The 21,316-nt window shown below is 46.6% G+C and overlaps 2 long non-coding RNA genes across 2 annotated transcripts; both read left to right on the forward strand.

The window, feature by feature from the left end:
- The first annotated feature begins 12,019 nt into the window (after positions 1–12,019).
- Positions 12,020–12,981, forward strand: LOC142050886 (uncharacterized). Its single transcript, XR_012658191.1, has 3 exons — positions 12,020–12,082; positions 12,721–12,811; positions 12,899–12,981. It is a non-coding gene; the product is annotated as an uncharacterized LOC142050886 (long non-coding RNA).
- Positions 12,982–16,433: 3,452 nt separating this feature from the next.
- LOC142050885 (uncharacterized) lies at positions 16,434–18,090 on the forward strand. The gene is made up of 3 exons (XR_012658190.1): positions 16,434–16,620; positions 16,748–16,804; positions 18,033–18,090. It is a non-coding gene; the product is annotated as an uncharacterized LOC142050885 (long non-coding RNA).
- The last annotated feature ends 3,226 nt before the right edge of the window (positions 18,091–21,316 follow it).

Raw genomic sequence — 21,316 nt, forward strand, 5'->3', positions numbered from 1 at the left:
CCTCCTCAATTTCTGATTGAATGAAGGGCAGTTGTCAAAAAAGTCCTAGTGTTGTTTTGGGCCGTATTTATTGGTGCCATCATAACATCGCCTGCAGAAAGAGTTCCCCCACAGTGTTACAGCAGCAAACGGCCCTGCTTTTTTGTTGCTAGCCTGAATACAAAGAGAAGGAAGAGGAAAGCCCTGTTAGGCACTGCAGCCGGGTTTGCAGAGCATTGAATAGGATGCAGAGGAGTGTCCCGTGAGAGGTGCTGAGAGTGGCTGAGCAGATGAGGTAGCTGACTTTGTAGGTGATGGGAAGGTAGCGCCGGGTGCCTGTCTGGCCGTCCAGGCTTCTGCTGAGACCACGTAGAATCCCTCTGTGTGACTGTAAGTGCAGTAACTGAGTTAATACTCCCTTTGTGTTGGAAGTAGTTCAGTGAAACTAAATGCGCTAAAATCTCTCTGTGATCAGTGTGTGTGAAAGTTGAAATTGGCTCCCGCAGCGCCCATTTTAAGGTAACTCCTTGTTGAAGTCCAAATTCCTGCCCAAAGTAGGTGTGTGTCAAGCAAAGTTAGTAAAGTAGAAAAGAATTGGCTGAGATTTGATCTATTTGAAGTATGCTTTAGGAGTTGTATTCCCATAGGTGTTTAGATGGTTTCTAGCAAACCCAAGCTGGATATGGTATAAAGACGAGAGATCAACATATTGTAATCTTTATCCCAAACAAGCAGAACTCTTCAGTGCAGGAATGACAAGCACAAATGCAAAATCATAAGGTGGTTCATTTGAAGATGTATTGCTTGAGGGTTCAGTGGGTGATTTTCAATGACTGACCAGAATTCGGTAAGTCTGTCTCCCTCTGTGAGGCACCTCTGTTGAAGCAAAGGGGCAGTGACTGTGATTTTTCCCGTTGTTTTCAATCGTCTCTTGGGAGTTGGCTTTAGCCAGCTTTCCCTGCTCTTCCAGGGAGAGGTGGCCTGGCCTGGCTGGCGTGTGGCCCTCAGCTGGAGGTCGTGAGCGCTGTGACGGGAGAGGGGCTCTCTGCACACCGTTTCAGTGGAGCCCGTGAGCAGCCTCCCACCATCCGCGTGGTGAAGGAGGTTTCCTGGCAGACGGGAACGGGGCTGCTGGTTGGCTTGAGAGAAGCAGAGGGAAGTGTCCTCTGCCTGTATGACCTGGGGACATCGAGCGTGGTTACAGCAGTTGTTCTGCCAGGAAGGGTAGGTGCTTTTTTGTGGGGGAAACGTTGTCAGGTGCTGCATAACGCTGTTTCAGGAGCAGCTTTGGAGTGTCTCTTTGTTAGGAAGTCTATTTTCTCTATTGCGTCACCACACTGTCGCTGCAGAGTGTCCAGTCGAGAGCACCTTGGTGTGAAATGGTGGGGTTAACGGTACCGTTACCCTGTGAGTTTGCTGAGAGTAAAACAAGTTCTCTGGTTTTACGGTAGAGCACGTAGTTACCTAATTCTCCACTTTGACTAGAAGGCCTTGAAAAATACCTTTTGTTGGCCAGAGTGAAAAAGAACCCCTCCCCCCGCCCCCCTTTAAAGTGCCTGTAAGATACATGTCCTGAATGGTTCGTTTTTGTCATAAATACTGTCTTGAAAGTATCTGAGACTTCCATGGCTGTGCTGTAAATGACTGGGGCACATTCCCACGAGTGTGGGACCAGCAAGCAGGTGACTTTAGAGCAAAACACATTTTTCTGTTGGCTTAGGATGGGAAACACAACCTTCACTGAGTTCTCTGGCAGGTTGACTTTCAGCCTGAAGCCCTTGAATCTGTGCTTATTGCATATGGTGCTGGTGCAGGTGGGAGACTCTGGTGTGATGTTACTAATTGTCCCCGTCTTCTCTAACCCGTAAACTCAAATGATGGCCTCTCCACTCGGCTCCTTATCTGAGTATAGGCAAGAGTCACCTTAAGTTAATGGAACATCGAGATTCACTCTATTTTTACCACCTTAGAATCTGCAACAAATCAATACTTAGGTATTACTCGGCTTTCCAGCGCGTGATTTGGTTTGACTCGCTGGGATCCCGGCGGGGTTTTGTTTGTCTGTAGTGCTACGGGGTGATTGCTGGCAGTGAGCGTTTGTGTGGTGGTGATTTCTAACGAGCTGAGCTGGGTTGGTGCTCCGCTGTGTGAGTTTGCCCTTCATCCTGATAAATCTCAGCGTTTGAGATGGAAAGGCAAGCTGTGCGCAGACATGAGCGTATCATCCATGAGTACATGATGTTTGTGCTGGGAATGGGAAAAGGAAAGGTAGAGAAGGATCGCGTCACACCTTGAATCTGTGTCTACAGAAGTGATTTGAAATCGAATGTAGTCGTAACTCTCCGTTGTCTCAGGGAGTTTTTCTACAGCACCGAAAAGCGGTTCACTGTTGAACGGGTGAATATGAAGAAGCCTTGGTGGGGGAAGTTGGCTGTTGTGTCATAAAGGTTATGAACTTTGGAATAAAGCCTAGGCTTCTCTGAATTTTGGCTCTTGTGCCCTGGTGAGTGCTCTGGAGTATAAGCATGCTTGGTCTGTTGCTTTCATTTCACTCCCCACTTGTTGCTGTTGTGAGAGGAGTGAGACCAGCATGGACAGGGCACAGGTATTGCTCGCGGGGCTGTGAACTTCCCAGCTGAGAGTGGGAGTCAGGGTCAGCAAAACCAGGTAGATAAATCTGGCACGTGGCCACTGCCCCTATGTTTTGAGTTTCTTCGGTAACTCCTCCTTCCACATTTATACATTACCTGACCGGGGTTTTTAATCTGCCGGAATGCTTCTCTGATTTTCACACTGATTCTTATAAAAAGTGAGATGCGGATCTGGTCTGAACATCACTCTCTGCAGTTTTTGTCACAACTGTTTTAAGGCTTTAATGAGCACCTTAATTTCAGGACTGTTTTCCTTGTGGGTGTATCTTCTGTGGGCAACTAAGTTGTACAGGTTAACACTGACAGAGAGTGACTCTGGTGCAAGGTGTGGAGCCATTGGTGCCTTAATCCAGGGTATTTAGAGTGACTGTCCGACTGCCTTTTAGTGTAAGAGTAGGTGTGTGGTCATGCAGAGAGTAAACGAGTGAGATGAAAAAAACAAACTCACAAGCTTAGCAGGAATTGGCAGGGGCATTTAGTTTTGGCTTTGGTTGGCTATTTTTTTGTGGGAGCATCTCCAAATCTCCAGTTGCCCTCTGGATACGCAGGGGACACGCAGCAGGAAACGGAAACTGATACTGGAGTATTATTTGAATCGGCTTCTTGTAAAAGCAGCTCTGAATTGAAAACATTAGAGATACTAAATTGGTTTATACCGGTTGCATGTTTCAGAGCTATGGAATGGTATTTTCCCCACTCTTCCTGGTTTGCACGAGGCAGAAGGGCAGCATTCAGAGTGAGGGAGCTGAGACAGGCTTTCTGCGTTCATTCCCAGAAGGAGTTGGCAGCAGTCTAGGAGAATATGCAAAGCCAGTGCCGAGCCTTAGTGCAGGAGCCTTCACGTGCTGGTGTCTCTGCTGGAGCAGTCAGGGCTGTCCCAGGAGGGGCTGCAGGTGCTGAAAGGCCTGTCTTCATCAGGGCCTTGTACTAAAGCTGCTGGCAGGCGGCTCCGCATGTTACAGAGCAGCGTGCGCTTCTCCTCAGCCGGAGTTGGCTTTTGTCGACCAAGCTGCTGGGCTTTTTGCCATTGTTTAGGCCGGCTTTTTAAGTCTGTGTTCACATGCACGGAGGTGCTGGTGTGCGTTTAAAACTCTTCTGCTTTCCCTGGTTGCCCTTTTGATTCTGCCCGAGGACTGGTGTAAATGTTACTAAGCTATTCTCTCCCTTGCCCACTTTGTCCAAATACTCCCTTCCCAGGGCACTGGGGTGTCTCCCACGCAACTTGGCCGCTGCCGCGTCTCACTTAGAGCCGTGATTTGCCCCGACAGCTGTTTGGCAAAGAAGGCGTAGGCTGTATCCCAGGGCTGCTGGGCTGGGAGCAGTGGGAGGGCGAGAGTGAGTTTGGTCTTTCGTCCTTAGGTCCCTTAAATGTGGTAAAGTTTCTTGCATATGAGTGATTCTCTATGTTTTCTTTGAGTTAATGGTTTCTAAGTAGGAAATGGAAATTGGTAAGCTGTAATGGTAGAATGCGCCATTGCAGTTGGAGTGAAATAACTGTAGGAAATCCAGTAAATGCAAGGCAGAAATGGATTTCTGCACAGGGCTTTTTTTTCTGTGGTTTTTTTGTTTGTTTTTTTTCTTGATATAATGGTAAACAATGCTGTGTTTTTAAGTCTTACAATCCTGTGTTTACTTTCTTGTTTGTGATGGGCTAATTCTGGCTTCACGTTTGAGTGATTTCTCTTTCGCTTGTCAAACAGGTTAAATACTAACTTGTAGGTTTCCTGTAGGTAACGGCTATAGAGCCCAGAACTAGTCCCGGAGGCGGCAGCATGAGCCCTCAGCACCTACCCCAGGCTCTGTGGTGGCTCGCTGGAGTGGCAGCGGTGGCGACAGATGTTGGTCATCTACTTGTGGTGGACCTTGGTTTGGATGATCCATCTTGCAGCCAGAGGGAAAATGAGCCATCGGGTAAGCGGCAGTTTCTAAACTTGAATTGAAAAGGAAGAAAACTTGTGTCTTTTGAATCAACAACACACATCCCACTTGGAAGCTACTGGTGCGCAGACGTTTATGACTGCTGATTACAGCTGGCGGTTTGACACCGTCTGGTCCTGAATGGATTAAAATGGGAGCGGCCTCATACTCCTCCTAATGTCACAGACGCCCCCTCCCACCAGGGTCCCTCTCACTGTGACTCGCCAGTGAGGGTTAGGAATTTGAGCCTCCGAGTAAGCTGCAGCTGCCGGATAGGAAGGTGTGTCGGACGTGCCCTGTTTCTTGGGAACGTTCTTCTGCTTCTGTTCATTGACTTGGGGCAAAGTTTAGGCTTGTTTTTTAAAGTAAATATGCCTTATCAAAATCCCTGCGTTTGGATGAATGAAACCTCTAATCTGCGTATTCGGATTGCATTCACTGTTTTGGCGCTTACAAGAGTGGCCTCAGGAGTTAATGCCGCTTCAGGTAACTTCATCATGAGGCCCAAACTCCTGATGTGCAGGGTCCAGGAAGAATTTGCCTATGAAGGTTGCGCTTTTACCTGGTTTTGAAATAGGAGAGAGAATACCTGTGCAGTGCGAGAGCTCTTATGTTCTCTGAGCACATGCAAAATGGAAAGAGCAAAGCAAGTGTTTCACAAATGGGTATTTTGCCGGGGACGGTAGGATTAGATTATACATGTTGTCACGTCCGTGTTTCAGATGCAACCTAAGTGGCATAACACCTTCATTTAGCGTGTGGTTTTGTGTGTGCAGGTCTAACAGTTGCCGCTAGAATTGCTGCTGGAGTTCCACTAAGAAGAGAAATGGTGACCGGGGAAGGGAGACATCTCTGCTTTCAACTGCAAAGCCCTTCAGGAACAGCAATATCGACCCTGCGCTACATCAGCAGAAGCAACCAGCTCGCCGTGGGTTTTTCCGACGGCTGCCTGTCACTGTGGGATGTGAAAACTCTGCAGCGGGAGTAAGTCGCCCTTTGCACTGGGTCACGCCTGGAGGTGCAGGGCTCTCAAGGCTTTGCTTGAGGAGGAAGTGTGTTACTTCAAAGTGACCTTTTTCAGGGACGGAACTGTGCAGTGTAATCTTGGCCTGTTTAGGAATCCCCTTCTGAAGTAACCACTGAGTCAGACATGGATTCAGTGGGCCGCCTTCTCCCCAGTGGAGCTGGGATTGTTTGCCTTATTGTGCCCGTGGGCTGAGGAACTGCGGAAAGGTCGCTTCTTTGGGGTCTGTCAGGCAGTTACGACGTGAGAGAGCTGCCTCTGTAAGGCAGTTTGTTCTGTCGGTAGTAGTCAATGACAGCAGGAAATGGGTGTGTTTCAATGAAAGAGGTTTTAGACGTTATTTCTCAGAACCAGCTCCTGCAATGAGGGCATATGTTGAAAGGCTGAAGTAGGTTAATGATGGGGTTTTGGTGATAAGGCTCTTTAAAGCGTTTAGGTAAAAAAACAAGTGAGACATGAAAGATCAAGAGCTGCTCTGTGCCTGAAAAGACATTCTCTCCCACATTTCAGCCTTGACCAAAAGAGGGGATTGACCCATGCCAAGGCTGCGCTGCCTGTGAATGAAAGTCTGCTTGGAAGACTTGGAGATGAGGATAAGGGTCACGTCAGTTGATAAGCAACAGAGAAATTAGATGATTACAAATCTGCCAAAGAGCAATCTGGCTTGAAATATTTGACCCAGTTCAGAGAAGGATTCACTGAAGCAAATCTGCAGTGACTCAGCGGGAACTACTGGAGGCATAAATAGAGAGTGGAGAGAAAGTGGGGTGGCAAGACTAGATTGTGAAGGGGCAAGGAAGGTTCCGAAGTCTGGAGGAGAAATGCTTTCCATAGCCCAAGTAAAGAAACAAGATACTACTTGTGTTTGGCGCTGTTTTCAGCTTGTGCAGAAGAGACGCTGCATTTTCAGTTCAATATTGAAGCAGGCGACAACAGTAGGAACAATCTTTAGCCTGGCAGCTGAAGGAATCCTTCCTGCTCCTCCTCCGCAGGCAGAGGAGGAGATAAAGCCAGGTTATTACCCGTGATGGACAGTCATTTCCTCACCTCGTGGCTGTTGCATCAAAAGCAGTCGCTTCTTTGGCTCCCTTGTTTGAGACGGGAGTGTGACCTTCTGTGCTTTGAGGAGAAGCACGTCAGGGGCTCTTTGCTCAGAAGATGCTTCTCCCCTTCTACAAACAGCAGGGCCAGTCGCTCACCTCCTTTCTTTCTCTTTGGTTTTTTTTTGTTTTTTTTTTTTTAAACCTGCAGGCACCACTCGCGGCTTGAAGGAGGAAGGATTCCTGTCTGCGCCGTTACTTTCCAAGAGCCTGAGAATGGTCCTCGCAAATGTTGCTCCTTGTGGGCTGCTCAGTCGACGCAAGAAAGGTGAATAAAAACTTACTCTAAGCCGCTGAATTTTTTTTAGTATTTGCTCACATAGAGTTGAGACAGGTGTATTTGTTTGGTTTATTTGGCTGTGCAGGAGATTCTCTCAGCTATGGAAGGAGCTTACGGTGCGATTTGTACAGGATGGAGCAGAGATGAAGAGGGACCTCCTAGTTCCTCCCTGCTGAAAGGAGGCAAAGCGACAGGGGCCATATTTTTGTGCTGGCATTCTTAAAAGATTTCCTTTGTTTCCTGATGACTGCTTCATGGTTTGCTTGATATTCACGCCGTGATATTAAAATGCCTTGAAAAGCAGCCGAGGCTGCAGCTCCAGAGCACTAACGGTGCCGATCCACCAGCCTGCTGCCCCTAAAGGAGGAGGTGACAGCATGGCCGGTTCCCTGGTGCCAGCTTGAGCCTTGGTGAGCCAGCTCAGCTCGCCTGGCAGGGAAGGTGTTCAGCAGCCAAGTCGGTGGTTTCCTGCTGGGCTAATGACTGAAACGAGGGTGTGGAAGGTGCCGTGTGTGCAGGAGAGGGACTGGAGCTCTGGTGGGAAGGGAAGGGTGGAAAGATCTCACCCTCTCAGCATCAGCAAGCTATATACTCAGCTCGGCTGCTCGTAGAGTGGCAGTCTTTTTCAGTTTGACTGTAAAGCAGTTTTGGTTGAGAACTCCTCACTGTGAAGAGCTGTTCCCAACCATTTTTAGTCCGCATAACATCTGAAAGCTTTCAGGCTGTGTGGTTAGCCTTTGCCCCAGAAGCTGTTAGTGTCCAAATGTCCTCCGTTGTGTTTTAGCAGCTAAATGTGACCAACTGTCATGCTTTGGGAAGGGCTGTTTTTCTTTTCAGCGAGACAGTGCTATGAAGGAAACCTCAGCCTAGATCTAAGGAAAGGATAACGAGGAGTATAAAGCAGCTTTGTAACCAAATGTCATAATTTATGCCTTTTCCAGTGAAGGCGATGCTCTGAGTTTACATCTGTTGCAGTTAGCGTTCGCTGCCAGCAGGCGCTTGGCTTCAGGACAAGCCATGTATGAGGTAAGATGTGCACGTGCGTGAAAGGATGGAAAGAGTCCTTTTCTCTAAGGGAGTATCAGTGAAGTTGGCAGGGGTCATATTTGCCATGAAAATTCAGAGATGACTAAGAAAAATAGAATCTTCTGCTGAGTGTTCTTGGGCGCAGCCTTTGTCCATACGTTTTGAAAACAAGTCGTACAATGTTGCTGTTGGCTGCACTTGGTGAAGGCAGGGAGGGATCTTTCACCCATCAGTCCCTGAGGAGGCGAGAGGAGGAGCTGGCAGGAGCTGACGTGGTTTGAGAGAAGGCTGTGAATCAGTAAGACGTTCTCATGGCTGCTCCCGAGGGATGCGCTTTCACTCTAGCGGTGTGTGCCTATAGATAACACCTCGCAAGAGAGCTTTGGCTGCTGGAATGCCGTGACTTCTCTAAGTTCATCAGTTCTGTAATCAAGTCATGGAGCAAAGCGCTTTGCATGCCTATGTATTGCATTATTTCAGATCTCTCTCTGTAGGTAAATATGTAGGTTTGTGAAGAAACCTTGATGTTGCAAGGAATTCTGCAAAACACATTTAGAACCAATAATGGGAGGGAAATGCTCAGTTCTGAAAATGTGCAAAGCTTTTACGGCCAAACTTACCCATTACGGTTTGACACTTAGTCCTCTTGTGTCAGGTGTAGTTTCTCTTTGCTATCAGATTAAGCGCCTGGGAGAGCTAGAGAACAATACGCGTGTTCTATTAGACATAGACATTCTTTCCTACTGAGGTGTAATGTCTGCTTTTATCTCAGAATGACCTTTCTCTCGCCTGTTATTTTTTCCGCAGCGTTTGGCATCCTGTGTTGAAAAGTAACAGGTTGGATCTGACGGGCGGAGCCTTTCCCTTGAGAGGGCAGGGCAGCAAGGCCAAGTTAGTCAGCTGTCGGGCTGTAGAAACCTTTCCCACCCACGCAGCCAGAGAAGGCAGCGTTGATGAAGGTTTGTTCCTGATGTCCGTGTTTGGTGACTCTAAACGAAATGGTTTTGGAGTCCAAGCAATGAATGCTGTTCCATACCCACAGTCTGAAAGTCTTAAAAATCTATATAGACTAACTTCTTGGGCTTATTTCAAAGGAAAAACTGGGTGCTTGGGTTCTGTGGGACTTGTTAAGATAAACCCTATTTTTCCCTTCAATGCTTGCTGACATGCTGTAGCGATGTATGGTGGGGTCACCTCTATAACACTTGTCAGTGATTTTATTCCTCCAGCTCTCATCTTTGAACAGTAAGATCATCCCCTCCATTGCTTAGGAATGTTCCCTGAACTTTGTTTTTTCCCCTTTTCAAACCTATGCCTGCATCTGCATCCAGCTGGCGGCCGGTCACAAGTGGTGTTCCCCAGGGCTCGGTCCTGGGGCCAGATCTGTTTGATACCTTCCCCAACCATCTGGATGAGCCGGCAGTGTGCCCGGGTGGCCAGGAAGGCCACCAGCATCCTGGCTTGTGTGAGAGATAGTGTGGCCAGCAGGAGTAGGGCAGTGATCGTCCCCCTCTACTCGGCAGTGGTGAGGCTGCACCTCGAATCCTGTGTTCAGTTTTGGGCCCCTCACTCGAGAAATATACTGAGGTGCTGAGTGTGTCCAAAGCAGGGCAACGAAGCTGGTGAAGGGTCTAGAGCACAAGGTTTAGTTGGGATTTTAGGAAAAATTTCTTCACCAAAAGGGTTATGAAGCATTGGAACAGGCTGCCCAGGGAAGTGGTGGCACCACCATCCCTGGGGGTGTTTAAAAGATGTGCAGACGTGGCGCTTTGGGACATGGTCTGGTGGTGGGCTTGGCAGTATCGGGTTTACAGTTGGGCTCGATGATCTTAAGGGTCTTTTCCAACCTAAATGATTCCATGAGTCTATGATCTGCCCGTGCACTTTGCCCTCTCTGTGTCTAATAGGTTCCTACACCTACAAGTTGTTAAAGCAATAGATTCTGGCTTCCCGTGTCCGTATACGCAGTTAAAACTCCTCTGGTGTCTTTCATTATCTTGCCACAACTGGATGTGCATCTCTGGGTTTGCACATCCAGTGATGCTCTGAGCACATCTCTGAGCCGGCTGCAGTGATAACTGCCATAGCCTTTTGTTTGGGTGTGTGAATGCCCTTCCCTCTCTTCTTACTGGCCTTAACTTATGCCTGATGTCACAAAGGAGGCACTGGCGTGACTTTCTGGGCTATTTGTGCTTATTAGCTTTGACTTAGTCCTGAAGAGGCAGCTTCCACCTCTTTTGGGGTGCCACCCTCTAACAACAGTGTGTCAAAGTCTAATAAAAACACCTTTGGATTTTCTCCACTTGTGTCACGATTCTGGGGAGAGGGCCTTCTAAAAACTTGCCAAAACCAAACAACACATGCACCCCCCAAAGAAAACCAAACCAAAACCAACAAAACCAACAAAAAAGCCCCTTTTTATGAAGTGTGAGGCATGGAAAAATACTTGTAATTTTTCTGATGGCTCCTAATTAGCTTTTGTCCAGAAACTATTCAAGTTGTGGGCCCACATGAGCTTCTGTTGGATGTGGATTGAGGTTAGAAATGCAGCTGACTTCTGATTTATGGAACTAATTGATATCTTCAAGGGCAGTTTCAGCGGCTCACACAAGTGAAAGGGCCCAGGAGTTCACGATGAAACACAGTACAGCGTGGGAGGCTCCCTAAGCAGCACTGATGAATTCAGCAGAGAACAGAGACCCATTTTGCCAAACAACCTGTCTGCTGGTTCCCTGCTCTGTCAGGGTAAAGGATGCACCACCCACTTTGCTCACATCTAGAGCATGCCTTCCCCAGAGGAGACAGACTGTCCCACTTCTTGAGAGAACCCGAGTGTAACATGGTCAATGTTTGATGTTAAACTCTTTGTTCCAATTTCCTGTTTGTTGGGTTTGGGATTTTGTATTTGTTTTGTCTGATAATTGTGTTCTTTCATTCTGACTGTGCTGGAAAGGAGCTATTTGAAAAACTTGTGATTCAGTCAAATCTGGAAGTTAATAATGCCAGCTGAGTGATCAAGTGTATACGACAAGTATTTGCATGCTTTCTAAAAGTAGCGAGGTATGTTTTCCTAGGGTCTGTTTTTGTTTTGGGATTCTTGTGGGGTTTTTTTTGCTAACCATCTTGATCCACTCTTACTGTATGGAAAACCTGATTAGCTGATAATTGTGTATTTGATTTGGCTTAGGATGGAGACAATTGGAACTCGAAAAGGGGAGCAGTATGACTGAAACCTATCACAGAGGTGTTTGCTACGGTGTAAATGTTTAAAATTATTCTTACTGAAGTGTTGTGTTTCATGAGTGATGTAACAGAATGAAGCCAAAATAGAAAGTGGTGTTTTGAAAATGTCAGGTATATTGTATTTTCTCCCACTAAGAAACAATGTCTTGTCTTTTCCAGTCATATCTCCTGACACCAGTGTCTCAGTCTTCAGCTGGCAAGTGAATACACGTGGCCAGGGAAAACCATCTACTTATTTGGGTGTATTTGACATTAATTGCTGGTATCAGGCTCCTTCTTATCCACAACCTGAGCTGTGTTTTCACCCAAGCACCTATAATTTTGGTAGGTATTTCACTGTTTTGAATAGTGATAAGCTTAAACCGAGCTCAAATGCCATTTATTGGTTCCCTTGTTCATTGGTTGTCAGGCAAAACCCAAACCAACCAAACCAAAACACCCTAACCCGCCCCCCCCACCTCTGATCACATTGTACTGACCAAGTGTGTGCTGTTGTGACACCCGTCTGACAGGCGGCTGGGTCTGGGGGTTGGGTGCTTCTGTAACGCAGCCCGTGAATTGGTGCTGGTGATCAAATGAAGTGACTCTGGGCTGAAGCTCAAAGCGCAGCACCTCGATAGCCCTGGAGGTAAAATCTCTACACTCAGCCATTATTTTTCTAAAAAAGGTTTTAAGTGCTCTGAGGAGGAGAACGGGTACTCAGTTGTACCTTTCCAGAGGCTGCTATGACAAAAAGGTAAACTGGTGCTTCCATCACGGTGAGAGTATGGAATGTTGTCCAGCGTTCGTTGTCTCTGCAGATGGCAGGTGCTTGCTGAGCTCTGGAGTTGTTCATATGACTTGCAGCGGCTTCCAGAAGGAGGTGAGCTTTTACTGTGTCTTTATTGAGAATGTCAAGAGATGGACCTTTCCTAAGCTTTCCATGGCGCTGCTTTTAGAGTCAGAGACCATTTTATGCTGCTCCTGCCCATCCACACGCGTAACTGCAATTGTACCCTGCCAGTTTTATGCAAATGGAGATGTTTGAGGTCCCCTCTTGGGCGTGTAAACCCACCGTTGCCTCCCGTTGAAGCACGATCAGGGCCTGAATGTCTAGAAAGGAAGACAGCGCTGCTCTAGGAGCAGGAAGAGAAAGTCGGGGAAAGCTGTTCCTTCTCTCTCATCAATGAGTGCAACTGCCTGCGTGGTCCTGATTTCGGGTTTTGATCCCTGATGAGCTGGGAAAAGGAGGGCAGACTGGAGAAAAGGAAGCATCGTTCCCTCAGAACAACCTTCCCCCCCTTGTCAGTTCCTCAAAGCATTAGGTTCCGTGCAGGAGGTTAGAGTTAGCCTTTGGTAAGTTGTCATGTCAGAGGGAAAGTTTCCTGTGCTCCTCACAGCAACAAGCAGCCCAGCCTGTGATGCCCGAGTGAGGGCACAGTTAGAAACAAGCACGCACTGTTGGTGGTTGGGATGTTGAAAGCAGGTGGGATTCTCCTTTTCTTTGTCTGCTACGTTTAGGAGGAGCAGTTAGACGCGGTCTTGTCAGCTGCTGCCCAGACAGGTTCTGTAGGGCTTCTGACTGGCTGCATTAAGCTTTGGACATCTAAAGGTAACACTTCTTATGTGGTTTTTGTGTTGCATATTTTTTTAGTTTGGAATTCTTGATTCATTTCTTTGTTGTTCTCTCTTTTTAAAGAGCAGCCAAGTTCTGCTGCTAATGTAGAGTTTGCCCTTGACTGGACATGGAGCAAAGTGATCTATACAAAAGGCGAATTTGACCGAATCTGTGAGTACTAGTGCAGCCATGCTGCAAACCTAGAGTCATTCTTTCCAGCTGAGCTCATTCAGTGATCTGCTGGTAGATGGTCTTGCCCGCAGATCTGGAAGTGCGCTTTGCGACTCTGAACTTGCTCTGCAGGCTGACGCTTTCATACTTGCTCTTGAAAAGGTGTTGCGCTGTTTGACGGCTCCTGCAGCTCCACTGACCCGCAGAGGTTACAGGCTCTTCAGCGCCGCCAGTTGCTTTTGAGCAACCTTAGCAGAGTCTTAAACTGTTTTCTAACAGCAGCCCACGAGCTGGCTGGAAAAGGTTTGTCACAGTATTTCTAACTCTGTGGTATGTTTTATTAAGATTTGGAATGATGCTGGGGCTGTAATTGTGGAAAGAGGAGCTGCTGTTGGTTTTGCTGATTGGCAGAAAGTCAGATGTAGCCGGGAGAAGGGGCTTAAATGGGAGGGGTTGGGGCTGCCACTTAACGTGCGTTGAGTTCAGGGCAAGAGTTTGTTGCGGGGCTGGTGCGAGTGGGTGGGGAGGCTGCGTTCAGCAAGGAGCTGTACAAGCACCCGGCTTGAAATTACAGCAGCGGGATGTGGCACTGTGACAAATACTCCCTTTGATTGTCAGCTAGCAGTGCGTAATTGGATGCAAATATTGGATTGGAAATTACTAAAAAAGGAAAGGAAGCACAAATGAGTGACATGTGAAGTGAGTTGCATGAATTTCTGTAGCTGTTTCTATTACAAATTGTTCTTGGCATATTGAGGAGAAAAGAGAATATCCCTTTGCTAGAGTAAAAATCTCTGCTCTGCGAAAAACAGATGTCTTATCCATGAGTGGATTTAACTGTTCAGGCTTTCCTTTTTTTATGTAACTGTTAGTGAATCTGCTTCTTTGTAGGGGTTGCTTGTGATTGTGGGTTTTTTCTTCAGAGAAGGATGTGTTACGGAGTGAAAAAAATGCGGAGGCAAAGATTTCTACCCTGTTATTTTTCTACTTTCGCTTTAGTGCAATGAGGGGAGTTTTATTAAAAAACAAAACAAAGCAAAGCAAAAGACATTGCATACCAACAGTCCTCTTAAGCTTTTTTTACCTGTTTTGCAGACTTGACAAAGAAGCTGGCAGAAACCAGCCTCACAGCTTTGTATGCACGAGTGGTCCTCTGGTTCTGTTGGTCCCGTCTCCTGCCCGAGGGCTCAGGTAAGCATGAACTGTCCTGCATTTGTAGCAGTAGGTGGCTCCTATGAACACCTGCTTAGCCGTGGTTCTGTCAGTGCTTCGTCAATACCAAGCCGTGCCGGTTCAGTGACAGCAGATGCTGAAGTTCTGCTGCTGAAATGGAGGTTTGACTGGTTTTTTTCAACTACGTCGTGTAGAATGATGCCAACAGTTTCTTTCCGGGGTGTTTCTCAGAAACAGCACTAAGCCTCTGAGTGAAGGAGTTGCTTGTGCCCACAGCCTGAAATACTTGGGATTTTAAACGAGTAACTCTTAAAGCACCAACACGGGAATGCTTGACTTTACAGTAAAAGCACGGCCTGCATGTTTTGAACTTGTTACTGATTGTTTGAGGAAAAAATACACCTTGGAAATAGTTCATCATTTGGATGGGTTATAAATTCTATTGTCAGCCTTAATTGCCTTACGCATGCTCACGTGACATGTTTAAAAACCCATTCCCTTTGAGAATTGGGGTTTTTTTCTTTATAGTGAACTTCAGCTGACACTACATGTTCTGGATGCTACCTCAGCTGTAAACTTGAAATGGCACTTAGGACAAGAAGGAATTGACTCCTGTGTCTTCAGTCTCTTTTAGCAAAGGCAGAAGGAGGATTGGCTTCTTTCAAAGTCAAAGGCTGGCCTGTGCTTTTAATGCTCAGCTTGTGTGTTCTTCTGTCTTTTAAGGCAAAAACTGTAGGTTGAAAATGTGATATGACCTCTTTAACTTACTACTTATTTATTGCCTGTAGGTGATGATATGCGTTTCTCTAGACCTTTCTACAATTATCCTCTGATTCAGAGCTACTACGCGGGTCATCGACAGAAACTGGAGCGTTTATCAAGGTAAGACGTGCAGGAAATCTCTAGAACAGTTCCACTGCAAATTCAGAAGCGGCAGCGAGTGGCTTTTCCATCAACAGCTGCATTTGCTACGCTTCATGCATTTGCCGGCAACAGCCTTGACTTCAGTGATGCGCGTGTTCTGCAGAACACAGAGGTTACTTTCCTGGGTTAAAACGTTGATATATACCTCTGCTTAGTGCCCTTTGTTGGTATCATCGTTTCTTTGAAGCGCACGTAATTCACTGGCTATTCTGTGTGATTTGTGACTACTGGAAAAGGGCATGTGATGAGGACAGGATCAGCCACGGCCAGGTCAGCAAGGCACGGCCTTTGCAGAGCAATTGTTCTGGACACAGAAGAAAGCATGTTTTAAAAACCAAAAATAATCTCTCTCCTTGACGAGTAGTAGATGGCGATAAGGGGATTGGCCCAAATCTCCTACTCCCAAGCACCGCGGTGTCCTTGAAGGAGATGGGCAGAGGTCCACGCAGCTGGCACAGCCAGCGCTCTCCTGGCGACTGGATAAAAGTGCCTTCCTCACGGGAACTCCCTTTCCTGGACTGGCTCCCTGGCATACAGGTGATGTGCCTTGGGTTAGGTGATAACAGATTTTAATTTGGCACCTGTACTGTAACTAAAGCAAGTCCTAAAGAAGCTCAGGCTGTGGCTCCATGAACAAGGTGCTGCAGGAGGAGTCCAGGTGGAAGCTGCTCTATGTCAGGCGTTGGCTTTCACGCTCCTCTTCCTGAGCTTCCTTCTCAGGTAACTCTCGTACAGGCTCACGGGCTCCTTAGAAGCACCACCTCCAGCGTGCTGCTTCTGCTCGTCCTCCTCGGGAAATGAAAGGCTGGCGTCGCAGCCCGCAGGAGCCTGCGATGGGCTTCTGAGGAATGCAGTGTTTACCAGGCCAGCCCTCCATCACTGTGATGGCATGTGCAGAGGCACAAACGTGCTGCTTCAGGTGGTACCAGAATTCAGCTGTGGGCTCAGCTTTGTGACCGTGACTGTTTTTCAGTAACAGAAGCGAGGTGCTGAGAACAAAGCCTGACATTTCTGTGCTGTGGTCTCACCGCTGTGTGTGGGAACACTCCTGCTGGAGGCGTGAGATTTGGGGTAGCTTTGCTCACACTGCCTTTGTATTACAAGTAATGCGGCACAAAAGAAAACCTGAAAACTAAAAGGTCACTGCAACTTTCCCCTTAATAGGGGGGCTTCTAGGATTCGTACTTGGAATTCCTTTAATAGCTCACTATGATCTAATGAACACCTTTCATCTGACTGAGAAATTTCTTTCCAGTCTATTTCAAGTCACGATCATGCCTGTGTCTGTTTGTTCCTTTCTTGGGCTCGTGGGAGCTTTTGCTGGTTTTGTTGTGGCTGGAGGAAATCTGTGACACCGCGAGGCTGGAATTAGTGTTTTCCTCTGTCAAATCCTCGCTACGTTTTGTTCCAGAGGCAAATGGGACTCTGACTGCCTGATGGTCGATGGGATGGTCTCCCAGTTGGGAGACCAAGTTGAGGAGATGTGGCGGAGAGAGGAAGGAGGAACTGGGAAATACCCACCTCCTAGTTTACGGGTGAGTGATGTGTTCCCTGAAAACAACCACCACCACCACAAACCCCAGCCCCAGCCCAGCCCTCCCCCAAAGCCAATGATTTCTCAAAGAGAGGAGTTTTTAAAAACCTTTTCCCTTTTCATTCCAGGCACTGCTGGAGCTCTATTTGCTAGAAGGCGTTGAAGAAAGCCACAAACATGCAATTGTATCCCTTGGAGTTATTTCTGTTACACCTCCAGTATACGCGCATCAGGGGTCTGAAATGTCTGTCACCTACGCGTTCGATGCATTTTTCTAATTTATGCTTCCAACACAGTGCAAGGGAAAACATGTAGCTTAGAATGAAGGCACAGAAGGAAGCTTTGATTATTTGTTTGTACTGTGGATTTTTTAGGAATTTTTAAAATGTTTTGTTGCAAAGTCTTTTCTGATATGAGAAAACAGGTTTACTAAGCAATGTTAAAGGTAGAAAGCTCCCTTAGATTTTCTCAAAACGTAAACTGTTTTTCGTTTTTGAAGCACCCATACCTGTAGCAAACAGCTGCTTCCTCGAGCGATGCACTAGAATGTGCTGCTTCAGAGCAAAAGGATTTCTGACAGCGGTTTACCAGGACCTGATTTTGCTGAAATCATCCATTTTCCAGCACAGCTAAGAGGGCTTGCTTTTGTGCTGTTACAAGTGCGGGCACACAGAATAATAAAGAGAGAGAGAAGAGAAAAGCCACTGGGCAGAAACTGAATTTTTAAGCTGCCGAAATACACTGTGTTGCTTTGGTTGTTTGTTGCCTGACCCGAGAGGGGAGCCTAGAGAGCAGGGGCTTTAAAAGCTGTTGCACCCCGGAGCTCTCTGATGAGAATACACCCCCCAAAACAGCTGTCAGAAAGAGAAAACGACACTGCCGATGAGTGATCCAGGTACTGGTTCAAATCCAGTTTTAATCATTCAGAGCTAAGCTGTGCTGTAAGGACACCCTAATTTCAGTTGTTTCATGTACGCTGGAAGGGAGGGAAAAACCAGCTGTAGAATTTGTTTGCTTTGATAATCAAGCATTGGCTGTTCACGTGTTTTGAATGTCCAGCTGGTGGCTCCAGTGACTAAAGAGGGAGCCTGAGTTTCCAACGGAACTGTTTAAATATCGAAAGGCAACCTTTCTGAATGCCTTAGAGAAATCAGAGAGTCTGTCTTTCTGGTTATTTATTCAGAATGCAATTTTGTTGTTAGGGCCTGACTACCTTCAGGTTGCAACAGCGTAAAACGGCAAGACTAATACATGAGTATTTTCTGCGTCCTACCACTATGATATTCTTATTTCCTTTTATTATTTATTCCTATTCTATTAATCATAGGAATAATATTATTTCATGTGATTATTTCCTGTGATAAATTGTTGGTCTTGCAAATTTATTAGCCTTAATTAGATACTTGATATCAGACAATTTACTTGCTGCTAGACATCATGCATTCCTTTCCGGACAAAACAGAATCTTCCGTCGACCTCTTCGCAGCTGCCTTTGCCATCCCTTCGGGCCTTGTTAAGCTTATTCAAGGATTTTGGCTTCTAGACCACAAGGACTATGAAGTAAGCATGTGACAGTTTAGTTAGGCATACGTTGTGGTACAAGGCTATGATCTAGCAAATGACTTTAAAAACCTGGTGCTTTGCTAATAACAGGTGATAAAACATGGGAAGCTTCTTTTGTAATCCTGCTTCAGCAGCACCTTCAGCAATACGTGATGATCTGCAATTTTGATTTTAATTGCGTTGACAGGAAGTGGATTAAGACAATGAAGAAGTCAACGTTAATGCTTGACGTGTGACTTGCCAAAGCCATCTGTTCAGGTTGTTCTCAGCAGAGCAGTCGAGCACTTTCTCAAAAGCAGTGGTTTGGGTACTTTAAATAGTCAAGCGACCATCCTAGCAGCAAGGTTTGAGACAGAAGACCGCAAAAGTGACTCTTCAATCTAATTCATGTTCCTTCTGATGCTGAAGGTTGCTCTTTGCCTGTCACAATTTTAATAGAACCTGTCTGGGAGAATAACTTGTATTTATAAGAAGTGATGTTTGCCTATGGGGATTTGGTTACCCTAGCCAAGTGTGAATCACTCCTTTTAAAGGACTCTGTTTTTTTTCTGTATGGCTAACTGTTGTTTTTTTTTTTTTTTCCTGCAAATAGTAAAGAATTTATATTTACCTGTCCGGTATCAAGGACATTCACCCTTACTGAAGAAACTTTTGAGCAGTTTTGTTGTGTGCTTTTGTGTCCAGTCTGATCCCCTCTGTACAAAGAGGATGTGGCCAGGCTGGTAGGGGTCCAGAGAGGGGCCACCAGGATGATCAGAGGACTGGGAAGCTGCCATACGAGGATGGGCTGGGAGAGCTGGGTTTGTTCAGCCTTGAGAAAAGGAGGCTCAGAGGGGATCTCATCCCCGTGTACCAGCACTTAAAGGGTAGCTACAAAGAAGGTGGAGACTCCCTTTTTACATGGAGTCGCATGGAGAGGACAAGGGGGATGGCCACAGGTTGCTCTTGGGGAGATTCCGATTGGCCACCAGAGGGAAATTTTTCGCACTGAGGACAGTCACCATTGGAATAATCTCCCCAGGGACGTGGTTGACTCGGCCACGTTGGACACCGTCAAGAGTCGTCTGGACAGGGTGCTGGGCCATCTTGTCTAGACTGGGCTCTTCCCCGAAAGGTTGGGCTAGATGATCGCTGAGGTCCCTTCCAACCTGGGATTCTGTGATCTTAGTAAACCTGATCTCCACCTTCTGCAGAATTCCCTGGCCCTGCTCTTTCACCCAGCTACAGTCAAACCTGTGTCGTGGCAACACGTGAGAATTCTTCAGTCCCTCATGTGCCAAGGAGAGCATGGGCGAGCCCTCAGATACATGCAGGTGATGAAGCCACCATTCTCAAGCAGTTGTGAAGAGCAGCTTTTCCTCACTGTGCTGTTGTCCAATAGGTAAAGAAATATATGCCACCATTTTGGCACTGAAATACCGTGAAAGGTGGAGAACAAACACTAGAAATCACAATCCCCTAAATTTCCTTTAAACTTTGAGCACAGTAATTGTGGGGCATCTTTTTTAGTTATACTATTAATACGCCTTTACATCTCAAAAAATTAACTACAGGTGCATGGCAGAGGCTTGAGGTCTGCTGCAGGAAGACGCCGCTCAGTTAAAGGAGGAAGAGCTATTAAAAGATATGTATGACATCTGTCGGGAGATGGAACTAGTGGGAGACTTTCCTGAAGCTGCCTTTCACAGACTCTGAACAAGTAAGTGTGGGCAAGAAAAAAATCTGAATCCCTTCTTTGCCAAGAGAAGAGGCAGGATCGTCATATATGTTTTAAAATGTGTTATTTCTCGTAGAAGTGTTTGGAGAAATTTTTACGGACTCATGAATTCTTTTAGTCCAGCACCTGCAGCGTGCCAACTGTACGGCAGCAGCACAGCTGAACCAGGCGATGAACGTTCATCTCACGGTAAGCGTAAAAGTCCTGCCAAGTGGGCCAGTTTCTCTCAGGGGTTACTAACCGGTTTAACAGCGCTCAGTAAGAATCCTGCTTTCTTTATCACACCCTTCTTTGAAATACTTGCAATAAGCCACTGCACCTTACGTTACAGCTGAACCTAAAAGTTGAACAAAATGTGTCACTACTCCAAAGCTACCCCGTGCAGTTGGAAATTCCGTGTTCCAGGCTGTTGTTGACTCCACTTCTGATAGTTTGTTTGTGTCTGAGGATTAAGTAAGTATCTTTCCTGTCAGCCACTCCTACCATTCAGATATTCAGCGACGTAGGTTATGTAGGGTTCGGATGATTGGAAGTTGTTTGGGTCACTGTGGAATGAAGAGTGTGTTGTATGTCATCTCTGGTATCTTGCACGCAACTCTGGGTGCCAACCCACAGGCACATTTACATTACGGGTTGTTCTTTTTATTATTTCCTCAAGTTATAGCGTGAGGTCTGCAATTCCACAGCTTTCATTTTACCACTTTTTGGACCAAAATTCTTACCTAACTTCTGTATCTCCAAATAGGCAGGTCAAATTTTGTGTTACGGGAACTTCTGTTGTGGTTCTGTGATCTATGTGCTGTTTTCCGGAAACCATAGTTCTCCAGGGCAGCAAACTTACCCAGGTGGTTTTGGAAGGTTTAGGTCCTGCATTTGAAAGCTTCCATCCAGGGGGAAGGGGTGTGTAGGTAGCTTTCTCTTCCTCATTTTAATCCTCACTTCCTTTTGTCCAACATAACCCGCCGTTGCCCTGGAGATTCAGTCACCTGGGGCAGTGGCGTTTCAGGAAAAACAAGGGAAAGGCCACGTGAAACTTGTGGGTGCTGACAAGCGTGTCAGAATCAGGTTCTGCAGAGTGCGGGAATGGTTTTAACTTAAAGTTGTAGGTTCTGTTATTATTCTAGTCTTCCTTCCGCTTGGCTAAAAAACGGGGTGAAACTTCTTGCTTTACGCTTTTTGTTCATCAGAATGATCGTGCTCCTCGCTGGAGACAGAGAGCAGTTGCCAGAAATTCTCTCTCAGGCCAACACGGCAAGACCCTTCCTAGAGGTCCGAGGCAGCTGGCTGCAGGGAGAGCCAAGCCTTCCCATCTGCCTTCATCCGGACCAAGAGGAGGTAATTTTGGGGGGGAACATAACGCACAACTAACCATCGCTTTGATTGCACCAGGCTGATCGTTTTTCCCTCTTGCTTTACA

The sequence above is a fragment of the Phalacrocorax aristotelis genome, unplaced genomic scaffold, assembly GCF_949628215.1.
Source record: "Phalacrocorax aristotelis unplaced genomic scaffold, bGulAri2.1 scaffold_45, whole genome shotgun sequence".
Lineage (NCBI taxonomy): Eukaryota > Metazoa > Chordata > Aves > Suliformes > Phalacrocoracidae > Phalacrocorax > Phalacrocorax aristotelis.